The sequence below is a fragment of the Miscanthus floridulus genome, chromosome 11, assembly GCF_019320115.1.
Source record: "Miscanthus floridulus cultivar M001 chromosome 11, ASM1932011v1, whole genome shotgun sequence".
NCBI classification, from domain to species: domain Eukaryota; kingdom Viridiplantae; phylum Streptophyta; class Magnoliopsida; order Poales; family Poaceae; genus Miscanthus; species Miscanthus floridulus.
In genome coordinates this window covers 62,047,030-62,066,419 of record NC_089590.1, presented here as the reverse complement: position 1 = coordinate 62,066,419, position 19,390 = coordinate 62,047,030, and the positions used below count along the sequence as shown (strand labels likewise).

Sequence of the window (19,390 nt, the reverse complement as noted above, 5' to 3'; positions counted from 1 at the left end):
ATATCATTGTTGATCGTGTTGGTGCATGTGTTGCATCGACATTGAAGGAGATGGAATGGAATGCGCAAGGCAAAGGTATAACCTAGGGCATTTCATTTCACCGGTCATAGGTGTGTAGAGAAGTTTATGACCGGGTTTAGGATAGATGGCCGTACTATCAAGAGGGGCAAACTTGTTTGCATATCGGTCATCTAGTGCCACTCAAGTGATCTAACTTTGCATTGTCGCTAGGATCGAGTGGCGTGGCAAGTTGAGTGGCTAACATCCTTTGGGAAATGTTTGTGAAAATGCTAACACACATACACATGGTGGTGTACACTTGGTGGTGTTGGCACATTTACAAAGGAGGTGGTGTTTGCAGGGGTGAGATGGATTCGGCGCTTTCGGGAAAATGGAATGCCTATTTTCTATTGCGCCGGATGCAAATTCTTGTGGTTAGCACACTTGAGCAAGGGTGAAGAGAATGGAGAAGATGCTGGCGTCGGTCAACTGACCGGACGCTGGATCTGAATGCACCGGACGCTGGAAGGCTACGTCTGGTCGCGCTGACGTACGGTGACGCAGTAGCTGGAGAGTGACCAGACGCTGGCTGCGTCCGATCGCGTTCGACCGGACGCGTCCGGTCATGCTCGGGAGCTTAATGGAAACGACCGGACGCTGAGGGTCCAGCGTCCGGTCAGTTAAGTGCTGCTGTGTCCGGTCAGGTCAAGTGACCGTTGGAACCGGGACACGTGGTCGTCTGTGGGCGACCGGACGCTGAGGTGCAGCGTCCGGTCAACACGACCAGAGCGTCCGGTCGGCCTGACCGTTGCCCAGTGAAGGGGTAACGGCTAGTTTAGCCCTTGGGGCTATAAATAGAAGTGGCCCTCGGCCATGGCTGTAGCTGAGCACACTAGAGCCTTGGTGGCTTGTGTAGTAGTGCTTGGGAGTCCTCCATCTCACACATACATGATAGTGTTCATCCGATAGTGTGAGAGAGCGATTCTAGTGCGATTGCATCGTGAGGTTGCATCGAGTGGCACTAGATGATCGTGTTGCAAGCCGGTGGTGCTTGTTACTCTTGGAGGTTGCCACCTCCTAGACGGCTTGGTGGTGGTCTCCGTCGAAGCCCGCAAGAAGATTGTGCGGAGCTCCGGAGAAGAGCTTGTGAGGGGTACTTGTGCTCGCCCCGCGGGAGCCGCGAAGAGCAACTCTAGTAAAGCGTGTCATTGAGCTACCCTCACTCAAGGGGTAGGTTCTTGCGGCGCCCGACGTGCGGGCTTAGCGGGTGATGCTAATTAGCCGCCGAACCACCAAGTGAGCGGTCGACACAACGGAGACTAGCGTGTTGGCAAACACGTGAACCTCGGGAGAAAAATCATCGTGTCAACCTTATTCTTCCCGTTGGTTTGCATCCCCATTACACAAGCTTGCAATTACTTTTATACATATTAAGCTTGTGTAGTTGCTCTTGTAATTAGATAGCTTGTGTAGCTTGCTAATTACCTTCTTGCTTGTGTAGCATAGAAGTAGCTCCCTTGCGTGGCTAATTTGGTTTTAGTAACCTTGTTAGTCACATTGCTTAGTTTGTGTAGCTAAGTATTTGCGCTCTCTAATTAGGCATTGGTTGCCTTGTTATTGAGCATTGCTAGTGAGCTTAGTTAGCTTTGTACTTTTGCTTACTAGCATGTGTAGGAGCTCCCTTGTCACTTAAAGTACTAGTGGCATAGGTTTGTGTAACCTTGCTCCTAGAATTGTTTAGGAGAGCTCTAACTAGCCCGGCACCTTTGTTGCATAATTGTTATCTTTGCAAGGTGCTAGTGAACATTTATAGTGGGGTATAGTCTTGGCTAGACCGATAGTTTTAATTCCGCATTTGTATCGGTTAGCCGACGCGATTAAGTTTTAGAAAAGACTATTCACCCCCCCCCTCTAGTCGCCATCTCGACCCTGAAACGTGCAAATATTGTACCATCAACTCCACCCACCAAGGGCTTACCATTACTAAAACCAAGCAGTTGGGGCTCCTTTTGAACTGTAATCTGCATAATATGAGTCCAGGTTCCGATTTTCATATTTGAGGCCACCCACTGCTGCACGTTGTCATTAGTTAGCTTTTCGATGCCCAGTTTTTGAAGACTCAGTGCTAACGTTGAGCTGCGAGCATCTCTGTAAATTCTATAGCATGACTGTTGATTTCCATCCTGAACCAACAAAGTAGTTACCAAATACTTGCCATATACAAGGATGGAGAGTGAGTTGCAGTCCCAGCAAGTGTGCATATAATAATATGTGACTGTAGAATCAGTTTGCCCATTCATAAGTTCTACTAGAACAAGCAAATGGCAAGAACATCTCACAATTGTAATTTGAAGAATTCCAGTTTCCATCCGAGTTGCTGACACATCAACATCACGTATCCTTGCTACTGCAATTGGACAACACTGAAATAGTGGTTGCATATTAGATGTTACTGTAACCACGAGATGTTCACCTCCCACCAGAGATACTCTTTTGAGCATGGATGCATGTAGTATAATCAGGTCCCATTGGCTAACACTAAGTAGCAGCATAGCTCTCCTATCATTGATGAGATGCAAGAGAATTACAGCAGCACAAAATGATTGAAGTCAGTGGACTGTCTCCCTACAATTGAGTTCATCTTGCACTGCACCTTGAAGTAACTCAAGCCAATGTTTCCAACCCTCTTTATATTTCATACAATGGATGAATGTGATCCTACACTAGTGCACTGCACAGTGAAGCACATAACTCACTGATAACTGAAACCATATCCCTTTGCTTTGGGGAGGTGGCCATGGAGGCTTGGGAACCATGACACCTTGGGTGACTCCAAACAATAAGCATGGTTCAACTCCATTACCCCAGCATGCAAACTCCATAGGTGGAGGCCATGGTTGCCTTAACTGCACTAGATTCTGAGCAAGAATTCCCTCAGACACCCTCTGAACAGCATGAGTTGCAATGGTTGCAGAACAGAGCAGAACAGTAGCACCATCAACTGAATATGCATGGGCGAGATTAGCAGTGAAATACCTTGGTTGGTTATGCTCTACAACATCCTAGAATACCACAAAAGCAGGCCCAAGGGTGGAGCGTGAGTCGATGAAAGAGGTAAACTCTTCTGCTGCTTCCACTAGCTTAGGTATGGAAGGAAACGCTAGCGCCGCAGCAAGGATCGATAAAGGAGCCGGTGCAGTGGTCACTGACTTAGGGGCGTGTGGCAGAACCACCCGAAATAGCGTACTTACGGAGGCGCTCGTCTTCCACCAGACACTAAGCACCCCGAAAGCAACTACAACGAGCGGTGTCCGTCGGGCACACCCCGAGGGAGAACCCGAAAGATCCACATTTTTCCCAAGGATCTAATAATGAAAACGAGTTACAACATAAGTCTATCTCATACATTAGAGTTTTCTTAGAAAGTACCTTATTACAATACCAAATACAGAGTGCAGAATGATAAACAATGGAATATTAAAAGATAACATTTAGCGATAAGATAACGAGGATTTCGTCTGAGCCCACCAGAAGAATCCTCCACACAAGGTACTCCTCAAGCATCACCTGCAACAGGGGTAAATAAACCCTGAGTACACAATGTACTCGCAAGACTTATCCGACCAGTGGGAATACTTTCCCGACTCCAAGGAATATGCGAGGCTTTATGGTTTGCTGGTTCTCTTTTTAGCAAAAAGCAATGCTAATAGTGAGCCCTTATTGATACATTATTATCATTAGCTGTATTAAGTTTTTATCTAGTCAATCTATATAAGCTCATGTTCTACTTTTAAGCAAGAGTTGAGCAATCAATACTGTTCCTTCTCCTTTTTCCACTTATAGTTCTTACTACGGTGCTAAACCGCAAACAAGCCGTACCGGATAACCCGGCGATTCGCGAATCAATGTACCCAGCTGGGTGCCCCGAAGACACACGCCCCGCTTGTATCCCAGGCACAAGCAGGACTAACCCACCACTCTCCTGTCCCGGGTGTCCAGGTCCCCGTCCAAACTTGGACTCCAAGCCCTCGCCTCTGAATCTCGGACTCAGTGCGGTGCAAGGACCTCCACCACCTCCTCTTCCCATCAGTCGGTCCAGAAAGAGCCGGATCCGCGACAAGAGAGCAGCAAGTCTTTCCTACGCCCATACCCAAGTATGTGCTCGGGACAATAGTCTATGACTTGCCTAGAGTCATATGCAACGACCGGTCCTTAATCGACACAGACAGGGAAAAAGTGTAACCGGGCTATGCCCTGTTGGCCGCAGGACACAACCCCTCACACCCACCAGTACCAAATCCACATCCCTGTCCGGTCACCAATTTTCTTTCCATTATTTCATCATGATATCATAGTTTAATCACCTATTTGTGAGTAACGGCAGGTTACTCATGCTACCGACATCCTGAGCATAACAACTACTCGACCTGTACTAGTAGGACTCATGGTGGATATATTTATGCATATAGTTTCCATAAAATGCCTGTAACATAAATGCAGATCATATAATATATTCAGTGACCATTTAAAAATAGGGGTTATGCACCGGGGCTTGCCTTGGGCAGGTGCCGGGTCAGCAAAGTTAGCACCAACAGGCTCATGGGCTCCCTCCTGCGCGAAGAGCTCCTCCTCGTACTCCTCGATCACCTCGTCGTACTCCGGCTCGACGACGGGCACGAAGTCTACCAGCTCGTGATCTACATGCATGAAATGATGATACAATGCTTAGGAATATAACAACAGCAGCTCTCAAAATAAAAGTACATTGATTTAGCTACTAAGCTATGGCTATCGACCACAGTACTAGGCTACCTATTGTCATCGATAACCATTTCGAAGTATCATTATTGTTATAGCAACTACAGCTATTCTTACCCCTAATGCTAGTTTACGCTATATACGATAAAGCAAAGGTAATAGCTACTCTATCTAACAACTCGTTCTAAGGCTACAAAATTTACAGCAAGTACATAATATCCTAGTGAACCTACTATGAAATTTTCAAAGCTAAAACTATTACAGATTTGCCACAATACTTCCTACAATATATTAATCTATATAATACTAAGCTTTCTAATTAGAATTTATGAGCCAAACCTTGTCACAACTAACTGCAATCTAACTGGACTAATACGTAGATGGTATTTTTGCGAACCTAACAAAATTAGTTTCACTATTTTTGGACATCTACACAATTCACTACCAATTATTAAAGTTCAGCTTTAAAACTAAGTTGAATAATCATTTCTATGCTTCTGTAACTTAAGAAAACGAATTCTAATTCGTGGCCCACAGCGGCTCAGCGTAGCCCAGCAAGTGGGCGCGGGCGAGCGAGCACGCGGGCGCGGCCCAGCGCGGGCGCAGCGCGGCCTGGCCCAGCAGCGGCAGGCGCGCGCGCGACGCGGGTAGGCGCGAGTGGGCCGAGCGCACGCGGTAGGCCGGCCCACGGCGAGGGCGCGATGCCAGCGCGAGCAGGCCCAGCAGTGGAGGCGCGCGGGTGCAGCAGCGGCAGCGGGCGCGCAGCAGCGGGTGGGCGCGAGCAGCGCGACCCAGCCAGCGGCAGCGGCCCATAGTGGCGTATTTCAACGTATTACGGCTTTATTTTCCTGCATGAAAGCGGCCACAACCCTGTGTGACGTAGGGGTGACGTCATGGTGACGTCAACAAGCTAACAACAACAGTACGCACCTCTGGCTGCTCTGCTTTCTTGCTCGGACACGGTGCGGTGGAGTTCGTCGGCGCTGCTACTAGCTCGATGCAGAAGAGCGTGATGTGAGTATTGCTAACTGGAAAGTGGTGGAGTGCTGCTAGACTACTTTGCAGAGGTGACCGCGTTCAGAACTTAAAGCGGCCGGCGATGGTGAAATTTGAATGGATGCTCCGACATCATACTACCGCACAGTGGTGGGTTAGGCACCGCCTATACTTCCGTTCGTCCTTCACACGTGCATGAAAAATAAAGATGGCCAGTACAATAGTTTGGCCAGCCACCATCCAACACAACATGACAACAACTTGCGTGGCTTTGTGTGCAACATGAAAAGGAGAGCCAATTGCATGCATGCGTTCATTAGCCTTTTTGTTTAATAAAAATTTGTTTAGGACACCAATAATATAACGTGACATGAAACTTAACATTTATTTCTTGTTTCGGATAAATGTTTCAATGCCGTATATTGATTTATACTCCCAATTACACACATGTACAAACAAGTATGATGCTAATGCAGTGTTTTAGCAAAAACATTACAATATAACACCGAGGGTGTTACAGGGCGCACCCAGCATGGTTGTGACCTGGTGTCGAACACCATGAGGGCGATGTTTGTGCGAGCTCGCCGGGAACAACCTGGGTAGCAGCAGGCCACGACTCCTGGAGCTCCGCCAGGGGATGAAGCACTCTCTGTCGGAACTCACCCACCTCGAGCTCAGCCATGTAGAACATCGGGGCCAGCCCATGGTTGTTGTCGCCCCAGCGGAGCATCTCCCCTTCCCAGAGCGTGTCGATGGGGACGTCGGCGATGCTGCTATCGCCGACCGAGCAAATCATCAAACATGTGGCCTGCGCTGACCTTGTAGCCATCACCCAAGCCAGCAACCCACCACCTACAGTGCCTACAGCATTGGCACAGAGCGTGGCAGCAGCGGCGGGTGCCTGGCCATCGCGACCGACGGCTCGATCGAGTGGCGCATCGAAGTGGGTGACACCAGACTCTGGGTCGTCGTCGAGGGAGCCATCGTAGCCACCGAGTGGGGTGGCACGGAGCACACACATGATGGGGCCACGGCAGACACAGTGGAGAAGGCCAGGGTCGTCGAGCGCGAAGTCATCGTGGAGCCGCTGTATGTTCATGCAGATGAAGACGCGGCCGCTGGCACCCATCCCCTCAGCGCGGATGATGGGGCGCCGCTCCTGCTTGGTGCATGCGACAAGGAAGAAGGGCTGCGCCTCCATCTGCACCAGCGACGCGGATGGGGAGGCGCAGAGAGGCCTCCAGCGGCGGTAAAGCACCGTCGTGCGCGCGACATCCTTGATGGGGAGGCGAGAGACGATGTCGCGAAGGAGAACAACTGGAAGGAGGCTGAGGCGGTCGAGGTCGACGATGTCATCGAGCATGGCGGCTAGGCGGTGAGGACTCTCCGTGGCGTCGAGCATGGCTTGGACTGCCGCGGGGCCGGGTTGGGCTCGTCGGTGGAGGCAGCCTCGCCGTCACGGCTGGAGAGTTCGGAGTCGAAGGCGACGTTGGAGTCGGTGGAGGTGAACTGGTAGACCTGTATGTCGGCGAGGGAGTCGGCGCCCGGGAGCAAGCCATGGTCGGTGGGGTCGAACTCGAGGGTGATGTCGGCGCCGTCAGCAGCGTCGGTGGCGGCCGGCTCGTTGAAGGACTGTCGGAGCCCGTCAAACTGAGACTCCAACTCCTTGTGCATCGCGCGAATCTCGGCCAGGAGCAACTAGTAGTCGAGAGGACCCATGGAAGTAGTGGTGGTGGATTTCGTGGTGCTGCAGGATTTGGCTGTTAGTACCAATTTGTTAGCAACTCTACTAGATTGGTTCAGAGACAACTCGATTCAAAGGTAGCAGGATACAAGACCTCAGGGGAAGGGAGGTCTGAATTCAGCCAGCAGAGGAATCGAAACTAGAAGGAAGGTACTAGAAGATTCTAGAAGGTGCTGGAGGTAGGAGAAGAGAGAGAGAGCGCTATTTGAGGAGGAAGATAAACAATAGACTTCTGATAATTGTTCAATGCCCTTTCTCTTGTCATCCCGGCCCTTTGTAATGGCTTGACTTTGCCTTTGCTTCTGTCTGACAGCCCGGCCCCACCTAGCAGTCCATCTTACACATATCCCTGACAGAAATGCATTACGAACAAGAGGTTGCCAACGTTAGCTTAAATTATGAATGTCATAATCATAAAATAATGTATATAAAACATTAATTAATAAATTATAGCTCTTAAACATTAGATACATAGCTGTTTTCCAAACGTGATAATTTTCTTTTTTTCCTTTTCACAACGCACGGGTACGTTTGCTACTGTCACTTCAAATTAGAAGCTCACGGAGGAGCACCGGTTGATTTAAGAATACAATAACTTTATTTGACAAAAACAAACGACGCTAGTAGTAATAAATAAATAACTAAATATCCATAGTATGACACTCAGAGGGTAACAGACACGTATGCTGGGATCCATAAGTGAGACAGTTGACCTTCACAGAAAAGACTGGATCAATTTTTTTTTGATCAAATTCTCCAAATTAATGTAGGATGATCCCCCCATCTCCAAAGCACCCTTTGCCTTCAGTTTCAGCTCATGAGCCCTGGTCCTCCTCTCCTCCCCTTTAGGCCCTTGATCCATCAGCACATCCAACGCTTTCTTCACCTGTTCCATCCCCACCTCGGCCTGGGCCTCCGCTTCGCTGCCACCGGCGTTACTAGCAGTCAAAACATTTTCTGTTGGCTTCGTCACACCGACGGACACCCCCAATGCCAAGCACGTCGACGACGAGCTGCTCGTTGATAAATTGCTCGGCGAAAAAGGGCCAGGTCGCCATGGGCACACCGGCTGCAACGGCCTCCAGAGTGGAGCCCCATCCACAGTGCGTCATGAAGCCGCCAATGGCTGGATGGGCCAGGATGGCCACCTATGGCGCCCACCCCCACACCACCAGGCACTTGCTGCCCGCGACGCCGTCTGCGTCGGTGTTCTCACGCAGCCAGTCCTTGACGTCGTCAGGCAGGGAGTCGGCGCCCTTGATGAGCCAGAGCACAGGCGAGGGGCACGAGACAAGCGCCATGCCGAGCTGCATGAGCTGAGCGGGCGGCATGCGCCCGGCACTGCCAAAGCTCACGTACACCACGGACTTGGGCTCCTTGGCGTCCAGCCACGCCATGCATCGCCTCGCGTCACTCGACATGGACTGAGGGTCGAGACTTGGTGCGCGGCACAGCGAGACGGACCCGACGGCGACCACGTTTTTGCCCGTCGCCTCCGCGAGAAGCGCCGTCGAGCCGCTTTCCAGCTCGTCGAAGGTGTTCACCACGATGCCGTCCGCGGCCACGTCGAAATCCCGGATCCCCTACAGCGCCTTCCCACCGACGGAAGTGACCGGCATGAAATGCGGCAGGAGCTGCCTGGGCGACAGCCTGAGCTGGAAGGGCGGCAGCGCCGGGACGTCGAACAGCTCGTCGTCCGACGCGACAGCCTCGTGCGGCCTGTGCTTGTACAGGTACTCGATGCAGAGCAAAGCGAAGGCGCCGAAGCCGTGGAAGACGTAGTAGGGCACGCCGAGTTCGCGCGCCAGGCCTAGCACCCACATCTGGCACATCCTAGAGATGACGTAGCTCGGACGGCGGCGTGGCGCCTCGCCGAGGCAGTACCGCGCCACTGCCTCGCCGAACGCTCTGTTGGCCACGAAGAAGCGAGGCACCTCATCCTGAGATCGGAGCAGGTCCTGTTAGTTGATCTCCAACAATAGGCCCAACGGTCTATTGGGCCCTTGTCTCTGCTCCCTGATCGGGGGAGCCCAATCCTAATACGGTTGGTGGGCCCCTGTCGCACAGCACATATAAAAGGTAAGGTGGGGATCAGGGCTCGTGCCACGATATTCAACGGAGCCGCCGCCGTTTCCTCTGTAGGGTCACCACGGTCTTCACCAGCGCCACTGGACTTCATCTCCACCGCGCTGGAGGCCTACTACACCGCGGCACCGGCGTCCACGAGGCTACAGTCAAGGTGTGCAGAGGAACCCGAAGCAGAGGTCTACCCGGTTCTACGGTTACATAGAGAGGTAATCTACGATTCTAACATTGGTATCAGAGCCATGTTACCAGTGTGTAACCATAACCCTAACCAGGTAAAAGCAAAGAGGAAAAGAGACCGGGGGGTGGCGTACGTCACTGGAACCCGGTCACCACTGCCATCGCGAGGGGGAAAAGATGTCGCACGGCAAGAACAGAATAGATCTAGTTCGGATCTAAGGAAAGAAGAACAGAAAGGTTCCCTAAGCCTAACCCTAACTGGGTGAAGAGGAAGGGCCCTCAGCTCACAAAACTGAACCCTAACCCTAACTTGCATGAAGAAGGGGAAGGGAAGCGATTCGGATGAATTCCTAAAAGAAAAGAAATCAAAAGAAAAGTGCAAATCACAAAACCCTAACCCTAGTACCCCAATCGGTTGAATCCGTAGAAAGAAGCAGATTCAAAAGAAAAGAAGGGGAAGAGGGGAAGGGGATAATCTCAAAGATCTCGAATCAAACCAAAAGAAAACACGAATCGGGTTCAACCGAACCCAAACCCTAGATCCCCTTTTCGGGTGAACAAGCGAAAAGAAAAGAAAGAAGATACAAAAGCAAATCCAAAGGGGAAGAAGAAAAGGAACCCTAGATTCCCATTCGGATTGAACCCTAGAACAAACCCTAATTCCCCACAGTCGGTTCGGATAAGAGAAGAGAAATCCAAATCGAAGAAAGGGGAAAAGAGGAAGGAACAAACCTTGCCGTGCGTCGGGATGGCCTTTCGTCGGAGTGGGAGAAGAAGGGCCGAACCGGGGCAGCTGCTCGCCGGGCTCGGCCAAGGGGGCGCCACGGCCAAGCCTCTCGACGGCGGCGTGCTCACCCATTGGGGAGCACGCGTGCCAGCGAAGGGGCCGGCGACGGCGCCATGACTGCCTGTCTCACTCTCGGTCGCTGCTGGATGCGCTGAGGGAGAGAGAGCGAAGAGAGAGAGAGCAAAGGAGCAAATGACCTAGGGTTTCTGGTCGGAGGCCGCGGCCGTGGCTTTTGTTGGAGCGAAATCGACGCGTAGCCGTCGATCTCCATCGGACGGCTCGGACTGAGCGGGCCGGCTTTCAGCCCAGGCGGGCGAGCACGCAGCAGCGCTTTGCTGGCCCAGGCCCACGTTGTGGCCTAGGAAGGTAGCACGCACGCGTGAGACAGATGGGCTGGCCTGAGAATAAGGCTGGGCCGAGCCGTTGCCGGGGCTTTGAGCCCAAAACGAAGGAGTCATTTTTCAATTTTATTTCCCAGAAAAGGTTTTACTTCCTGGACCAATGTGGTATTTAATAGGAGAAAAAGAGATTTGACATGATTATGATGTTGTTATTTTCTGACCAACGTTGTTAATAACAATATCATAATTTTAATGATTTATGCATTAATTCTATTTCTGCCCAACGGTGATGTAGAATTAGTGTATAAGAACATATGTTAATTTTAATGATTTATACATTAATTCTATTTCTGCCCAACGGTGATGTAGAATTAGTATGTAAGAACAGTTGTAAAAGTTAAAGATTTATGCATTAGTTCTATTTCTGCCCAACGGTGATGTAGAATTAGTGTATAAGAATAATTGTATGTTTTGATTTTGATCAACGTTGGAATCAAGACATTCAAATGGTGTTATTTTTTTATGTTAAGAAAAGTTTTGACCTGATTTTCATCTTGTCTAAGGTGGACTGGGTAGTCACCTCACCGTGTTCCACTGAGTTTTGTGGCACCGGTGAGGGAGACAAAAGAGAATGATGCCACTTGGGCAACTAAAGAAAGGGATTTTGAATCCCAAAAGATGTCCTATGACTTTTAAGCATAGGAAGTGGATCACTGCCAATAAGAAATATTTGGCTGTGATAAAGAACATGATTGAACCTGCAATTGTGGGCTCAATCCTAGAATGTGACATGGTCACCGAGTACCTCGATAGAATAAAGAGTCAGTTCACTGGCTCTTCAAAGACATATACTACTCAGCTAATAAAGCAGCTGGTGACAGAGTGTTACTCTAAAAATGGTGGCATAAGAGAGCTCACGATGCATTATCGAAATTATGGCACTATCGTTCAGGCCATATTTCGAGGGGGAGAATAGAAAGACAAACGAATCGCAGGAATTTTATAGATTATTCACACAGACATCTGTGGTTAGTTTCCGGTAAAGAGTGTGGATGGTAATGATTTGTTCATAACATTCACAGATGATTACTCCCGTTATGTCTACATTTATCCAATCAAAAAAATAACAGAAGCATTGGATAAATGTTAAATGTAGATATATAAGGCAAAAGTTGAAATCCAACGCAATTTAAAGATAAAGATAGTCAGGCCTAACCGTGGGGGAGTACTACGGTCGGCATACCCCATATGGCCAAGTTTCTGGACCTTATGCGGGTTTCTTACAGGAGAATGGCAAAGTAGCCCATTATTCTATACCGGGCGAACCTCAACAGAATAGAGTAGCTGAAAGACGCAATCGTACAATGAATGGATATGGTGCGCAGTATGATAAGTTACTCCACCTTACAGTTGAGCCTATGAATGGAGGCATTAAAACCGCCATTCATATTCTCAATAGAGTATCAAGAAAGTCGGTGCCCAAAACACCGTATGAGTTGTGGACAGAAAGAGTACTCTCACTAAACCACTTGCATGTGTGTGGGGAAGCCCTGCTGAGGCTAAAGTATTTTAACCCAAACATTGGGAAGTTAGATCCCAAAATAGTAAGTTACCATTTGTTTAGCTACCCAGAAAAGTCAAAAGGTTTTCATTTTCTACTGTCCAGAGAGACATACAAAGTTTGTGGAAACAAGACACGCTGTCTTCCTAGAGGATGAATTGATGAGGGGGAGCATGGTAGCTCGAGAAAATGACCTTGAAATGAAGCGGGTGTATGCGCCCACTCCAATGATTCATGAGCCATTTTTTTCACTACCTACTGTCGCTGCACCGATAGTGCAAGACACTATAGTGCCAGCATCTGTTGTTATCCCATCTGTGGCAACAATGAATGACGATGAGGAACCTGTTCTTCAGGATCTTATAGAACCTATTGCCACATATGAGGGGGAGCAACAACAGCCTCAAATAGAACATGTGTCAAATGTGAAGGCCCCTAGAAGGTCTCAAAGAGTTAGAAAATCAGTTATTTCTGCTGATTATGAAGTGTACAACACTAAGAAATTTCAAATGGAGGATGATCCCACCTCGTTTGAAAAAGCCATGAGTAGTGATCATTCATCAAAGTGGCTTGAGGCCATGGGAGATGAAATGAAATCAATGAATGTCAATAAAGTTTGGGATTTAGATATAATTCCTAAAGGAGCCAAAACAGTAGGCTGTAAATAGGTCTACAAGATAAAACTTGACTCTCAAGGGAATATAGAGAGATATAAAGCGCGACTTGTGGCAAAAGGCTTTATGCAAAGAGAATGGATTGATTACAATGAGACCTTTTCTTCAGTCTCATGTAAAGATTCCTTCAGAATCATAATGTCATTAATGACACATTACGATTTAGAGTTACATCAGATGGATGTAAAGACGGCATTTCTCAACGAGGACTTGGAGGAAAATGTTTATATGGCACAACCGAAAGGTTTTGTCATGGAAGGAAAAGAACGAATGAGATGCCGCCTAAAGAAATTCATTTATGGATTAAAACATGCTTCAAGACAGTGGTACTTGAAGTTTGATCAGACAATAAAGAATTTTGGGTTTAAAGAAAATGTAGAGGACAGTTGTGTCTATACAAAGTTTAAGAATGGGAAGTTTATCTTCCTTGTCCTGTATGTGGATGATATCTTACTTGCTAGTAGTGATGTCAGTCTACTACTAGAGACAAAGAAGTTTTGTCCTCAAAATTTGATATGAAAGATCTTGGTGAACCTTCGTTCGTTCTAGGGATCGAGATTTACCGAGATAGAAGTAAAGGAGTATTAGGACTATCACAAAAGGCATACATGGAAAAGATCTTAAAGAAATTCTGTATGCACAAATATAGTCCCTCACCTGCTCATATAGTCAAGGGCGACAGATATGGAGATTTTAAATGCCCTAGGAACCAATATGAGATCAATCAAATGAAAAACGGTTCCATGGGCTTCAGTTGTCGGAAGCTTACAATATGCTCAAGTATATATGCGCCCTGACTTGGCATTTGTTACCGGGTTACTTGACAGATTCCAGAGCAATTCTGGAACAGAACACTAAAATTGGTAAAGAAAGTCTTGCATTATTTGCAAGGAACGAAAGGCCTCATGATGACGTATAGAAGATCTGATTCACTCCATATGGTGAGATATTCAGATTCTGATTATGCGGGAGATGATAGAAAATCCACGTCGGGATATGTATTCACTCTCACAAAGGGGAGCTATTTCATGAAAAAGCTCAAAGCAAACTGTCACTATATCGTCCATAATGTGTGACAGCTTGTAGCGTGTTATGAGGCAACGGGCAGGTGAACTGACTAAAGAAGTTCATACCCGGTTTGAAGGTAGTTGACATCTATAGACCACTTAAGTTATACTGCGATAATAATCCGGCAGTACAGTATGCTCACAACATAAGTCAAGTGGTGCTGCCAAACACATTGACATAGAGTATTATGTTGTGAAAGATAAAGTCCGGGATCAAGTCATAAGTCTTGAGCATATAAGTACAGAAAAGATGCTCGCGGATCCGCTTACAAAAGGCTTACCACCCAACGTGTTCAGAGAACATGGTGTTCAAAGAACATGTAGCTAGCATGGGTTTAAGAGAAAGCCTAAAATTCCTGGACAAAAGAAGACCCAAAGATAAGTATCTATTTCAAAACAGAGTATTGTGTTGTAGTTGTTAAGTCTATCGGCAATGGACCGTGACGATGAGACATGCTCTATGCGCTAATTTGTAATTGAATGAACAAAAGTAAATGAAATTGAAAGATGATAGTGAGATCAAGGGGGAGAATATTAGTTGATCTCCACCCCGGCCTATTGAGCCCTTGTCTCTGCTCCCTGATCGGGGGAGCCCAACCCTAATACGATTGGTGGGCCCCTGTCGCACAGCACATATAAAAGGTAAGGTGGGGATCAGGGCTCGTGCCACGATGTTCAACGGAGCCGCCACCGTTTCCTCTGCAGGGTCACCACGGTCTTCACCAGCGCCACTGGACTTCATCTCCACTGCGCTGGAGGCCTACTACACCGCGGCACCGGCGTCCGCGAGGCTACAGTCAAGGTGTGCAGAGAAACCCGAAGCAGAGGTCTACCCGGTTCTACGATACGATTCTAACAGGTCCATCCTCTCACAGCCCTCGGGCAGGCCGGCGTCCGTGGCCGGGAACGGGACCGCGGTGACCGTGATGTGTGAGCGTGACGCCGGGGCGCGGTCGACACGGCTCTATGCTATCGCTGCGTTGACGGGCGTGGTGATGATGGTGACCTCGGCTCCGTGGGACGCGAGGAGGCAGCCGAGGTCTATCATGGGGATCACGTGGCTGATTGTTCCTGTCCATGGGAAGAGCACGAATCCTTCGGGCCTGTTCGCTGGGAGGAATTTAGAGAAATCTGAATGAATTTAAAGAAATTTGTGAGAGGGTGAACGGTGTTTTCATCCGCGCACATCCGGCTGGTTTCTCAACCAGCCGAACGAGCCCGAGTTAAGACGGGTGAGTGGATAGCCGATGGCTGTCTTCAAAAAGGCCGGCTAGCTATCCGGCTTGTTAAGCTGTTGTGCCAGTGCCTGCGTTGTTTTGTTTTAATTTGGTAATACTTGTCCAATCGTTGACTAATTAGGCTCAAAACGTTCGTCTCGTAAAGTACAACTAAACTGTGCAATTAGTTTTTGATTTCGTCAACATTTAGTACTCTATGCATGTACCGCAAATTTAATGTGATGGGAATCTTCTTTTTGCATAGTGCCAAATTCTGGAATTTAGGGAACTAAACACCCCCCCTATTTGACCCCACGACGTGCCACGTCACCTCTTATTCTTGCCCGTTCGATTTGCCATCAACGGTGTACAGGTCACCTCCTCCACTTCAGACTCCGCCATCCCTCCCGTACGGGCAGCAGGGATACCACACGGCGTCGCTCGCTCCCCGGTGGCCTCCGCCGCCCTCCGCACCTCCCAGACCCGCAACGCCCCGCTGCCCTCCTCCGCCCCAGCCTGCCCTCTATGCCGCGGCCTCGCAGCCAGACCTGCGTTCCCTCCGCGTCGCTCCCCGCCCCTGCCAGCGCCGCCGTAACCCTGGCCGTCCCCGCCGCGACGCCCCACCGCGCCAGCCGTGCCCATCGCCAGCTCCCTCCCCTTCCTCGCCTCCCGTCCTGAGGAGGTGATGGGTGCCGCCGGCTACTGACGCCCGCGCCACCACCGACAGCCGCGGACACGCCAGCCCGTCCGGCGGCCGCTAAGGGCAACAGACGAAAGGATGTAGCCCTTGCCGGAAGCCTCACACGGCAGGGGTCCGCCGCCGCCGCCCTTCTCCACCGGCTTCACGCCCGCGCCAGCCGGAGGGACAGCACTTGCGCCAGATCCACCTCAGCACACGCCCTCTTCGGCCATCTCCACCTCCGTAACGGTTGCCTGCCACGGTACACCGGAGTTGCCCTCTTTCTTCCGCTCCGACGGCGTTGGGATCGTGACTGCTACGCGTTCTTCCTCCTCCCCATACACGGTAAGGCCTTCAATCCCTGTTCTCTTTCGTCTTGCTGTCTTCTGCCTTTCGGTCGCTTGATGGAATGCCAAACCAGAAAAAAAAAGAGAGAGGAAAAAATAGCATGCTGCCTACACAGCCGTGAAAACAATTTGTTTGAGTTTACTAACATTTGTTTGAGTTTAAATTTGTAATACAGAATAAGAAAACAATTCAGAATTCACTACTGGGAGACCACTTATACAAGCAGAGAAAAATGATTCCGTGTTTTAGGTTTGATATGTTATAAAATATACACTTTTTTCCATGTCATAGATAGTTCTGAGATAAGTTGTGCCAGAGAGTCAAAGAGCAGGGCTTCTCAGCTTACAGATTACTGCTACAAGTTACAGCAAAAAAGTCAACGTACAACAAATTAAAAGATGGCATGAATTGTGCAGGCCCTCTTCACGGTATACCGTGTATACAGATGCACAATTGTTGCTCAGGGCTAGGATGCTATGTTTTGCACGTTAATTCAGTTCCATGCTATCTGTACTACCGATAGACCTTTGGTTTGAACAGCTGAACTGAGATTCAGCTACTGAATTTAACTTTGTGCAATCATGAAAAAAAAAGGTGTGCATTTCCAAGAACTCTGAAAAATATTAGTATCAAAGTTTGGTGCGGTCAGTGATTTGGCTGATGCAAATTTTAGATCCTACCATGTGATTAATCCAGTATACATGATTTCCACACCTATACTTCACCTTTACAAATGGAGTTTCCAAAGCAATATTATGGGTTATTACTGATTTTCATTTCTGATGTCTCATTGCTGCTTATGATGCCATTTGCACATGATGTAATATTAGCGTGCAGACATTTTTTAAACAACAATGACGTGCTCTTTTCCCTCGCTGCTTCGCTGCTGGTCTCTTTTTTCTTCGTGTCACAATCTTTGCTGATGCTCTTATTTTTATGTCAGGATGAACTTTTTAACACTACTTATAAGGAAAATTAATGAATGTGTTAACATTCCACAGTTACATGCTGTCCGCTGCCTAGCTCTGAGAGGGTTATTTGGAGATGCAGAACCTCGGTGATCAGCAATAGATGTCACAAACATCGCAGGTATTCATCTGCTGATGGTGATCGTCCTCTGTAAGATGCTACAGGTTAACTTTTTAAAATTATTTGCAGCTGACTGGTGATGTTCTTATGGAGGGCAGTGTCCTGAATTACATATTGCCTCACAATGCATATCATTAGGTGTCTGTCAAAGAAAGATGGAGCACATTTGCTTTGCTCCATACAAAAAGAAGAAATGGTTCAGGCTATGACAGGCTGCACAAATTGGTGTATGTGCATTATAATCTGAAACTGTGCATCCAACAGTTCAACACTCAACTCCAAAATTTCCAAGGAAAAGACCCTGATCCATGTAGCATGACTATGGATTTTCATAACAAGTTCCCTAGCCTGATCCATGTAGCATGAATATGGATTTTCATACCAAGCTTCCTACCCCGTACAGCTTCGGTTTGAGATGCTGGATTCTTCTACATGCCTATATATATCACAAATTGGCAAACCACAAGCAACAACTCAAGAGGTTTTACTTTTCGACTGAAACAAACATAATTGTATTTTATAATAAAAACATTGCACATTGTAATGCTTGCTAGTATATATTATATTACGGGGAAAAGATTTGATAGTTTTTTAATCCCGTATTCTTGCGGATAATGTTCGGATGGTGTAATTTTAACATGCTAACTAATAACAATCCTCCTTAAGGTGATCTATGAGTACTACTGGCTATTAGCATGAAGGCTCATAATAAATCTAAAACAAATCAAGTTTTAGAGTAGTCCTCAGTCAAACTATTTTAAATTTAACCAACTTTAGAAAAAGTACCAATATTTATGACACCAAAACAATATCTCTATATGTATCATAACATATATTTTCATAGTGTATTAGGTGTCATACGCGTTGTTACTCTTTTATACAAAGTTTGTCAAAATTAAGATAGTTTAACTTTAGGAACTGATTTATTTTGGGACCGAGGTAGTAGAAAACATGTATTAGGACCATTTTAGCCCATCGTGTCTATTGCTAGTTTCTATAGGACAGAACTCTCTAAGATCTTGTTTGGTTGCACCCGTATCCATCTGGTTGTTTTTTGACCTACGACTAGCATATGGGGTACCTATGTCTGCTGTAGATGATGATCTTTACTGCTTATGTGTCACGTGCTCGGAGTTCGCAACAATTATATGGGTGGAGCTATATGGAGGAAGAGCTCCATCTATGCGGGATGCGTGGGGATGAGGGCTTTTTTTACCCCCTCCGTATATAATTACAGGGGTTTATGATTATAGATAGAGTCCTGATCGATTTATTAATTGGCTTCCTAGATGGTTACGAGGAAATCTAGTCGGACAGAGTTGGTTTCTAAATACAATCTTTCTATGCTTTGTCACCTTTGGACAGGACGTAGATAGTAACATATTTTAAAGTCCGGTACAATTGTAATGGCACTATCTCAGTTTCTTTAGTTTCAATGGCTCACCTCAAAAACAGTGGATTTATAATGGTATTTAACTCAAAATTCAAATAATTCCAAACTAGCTACCATAAGTAGAGTTTCAACAACAACAACAAACCTTTAAGTCCCAAACAAGTTGGGGTAGGCTAGAGTTGAAACCCAGCAGAAGCAATTAAGGTTCAGGCACGTGAATAGCTATTTTTCAAGCATTCCTATCTAAGGCTAAGTCTTTGGGTATATTTCATCATTTTAAGTCTTCTTTTATTGCCTCTACCTAAGTCAACTTTGGTCTTCCTATGCCTCTCTTCACGTTACTATCCTGGCATATGATTCCACTATGCACCGGTGCCTCTGGTGGTTTTCACTGGACATGTCCAAACCATCTCAATCGGTGTTGGACAAGCTTTTCTTCAATTGGTGCTACCCCTAATCTATCACGTATAT

General features: G+C 47.6%; 1 long non-coding RNA gene and 1 pseudogene across 1 annotated transcript; one reads left to right on the top strand and one right to left on the bottom strand.

Annotated features, from left to right (window-relative positions):
• Nucleotides 1-8,213: 8,213 nt before the first annotated feature.
• Nucleotides 8,214-15,812, bottom strand: LOC136492059 (UDP-glycosyltransferase 73C6-like; annotated as a pseudogene).
• A 25-nt stretch (nucleotides 15,813-15,837) lies between these two features.
• On the top strand, nucleotides 15,838-18,104 carry LOC136494523 (uncharacterized). Its single transcript, XR_010768624.1, has 3 exons — nucleotides 15,838-16,434; nucleotides 17,439-17,526; nucleotides 17,596-18,104. It is a non-coding gene; the product is annotated as an uncharacterized lncRNA (long non-coding RNA).
• The last annotated feature ends 1,286 nt before the right edge of the window (nucleotides 18,105-19,390 follow it).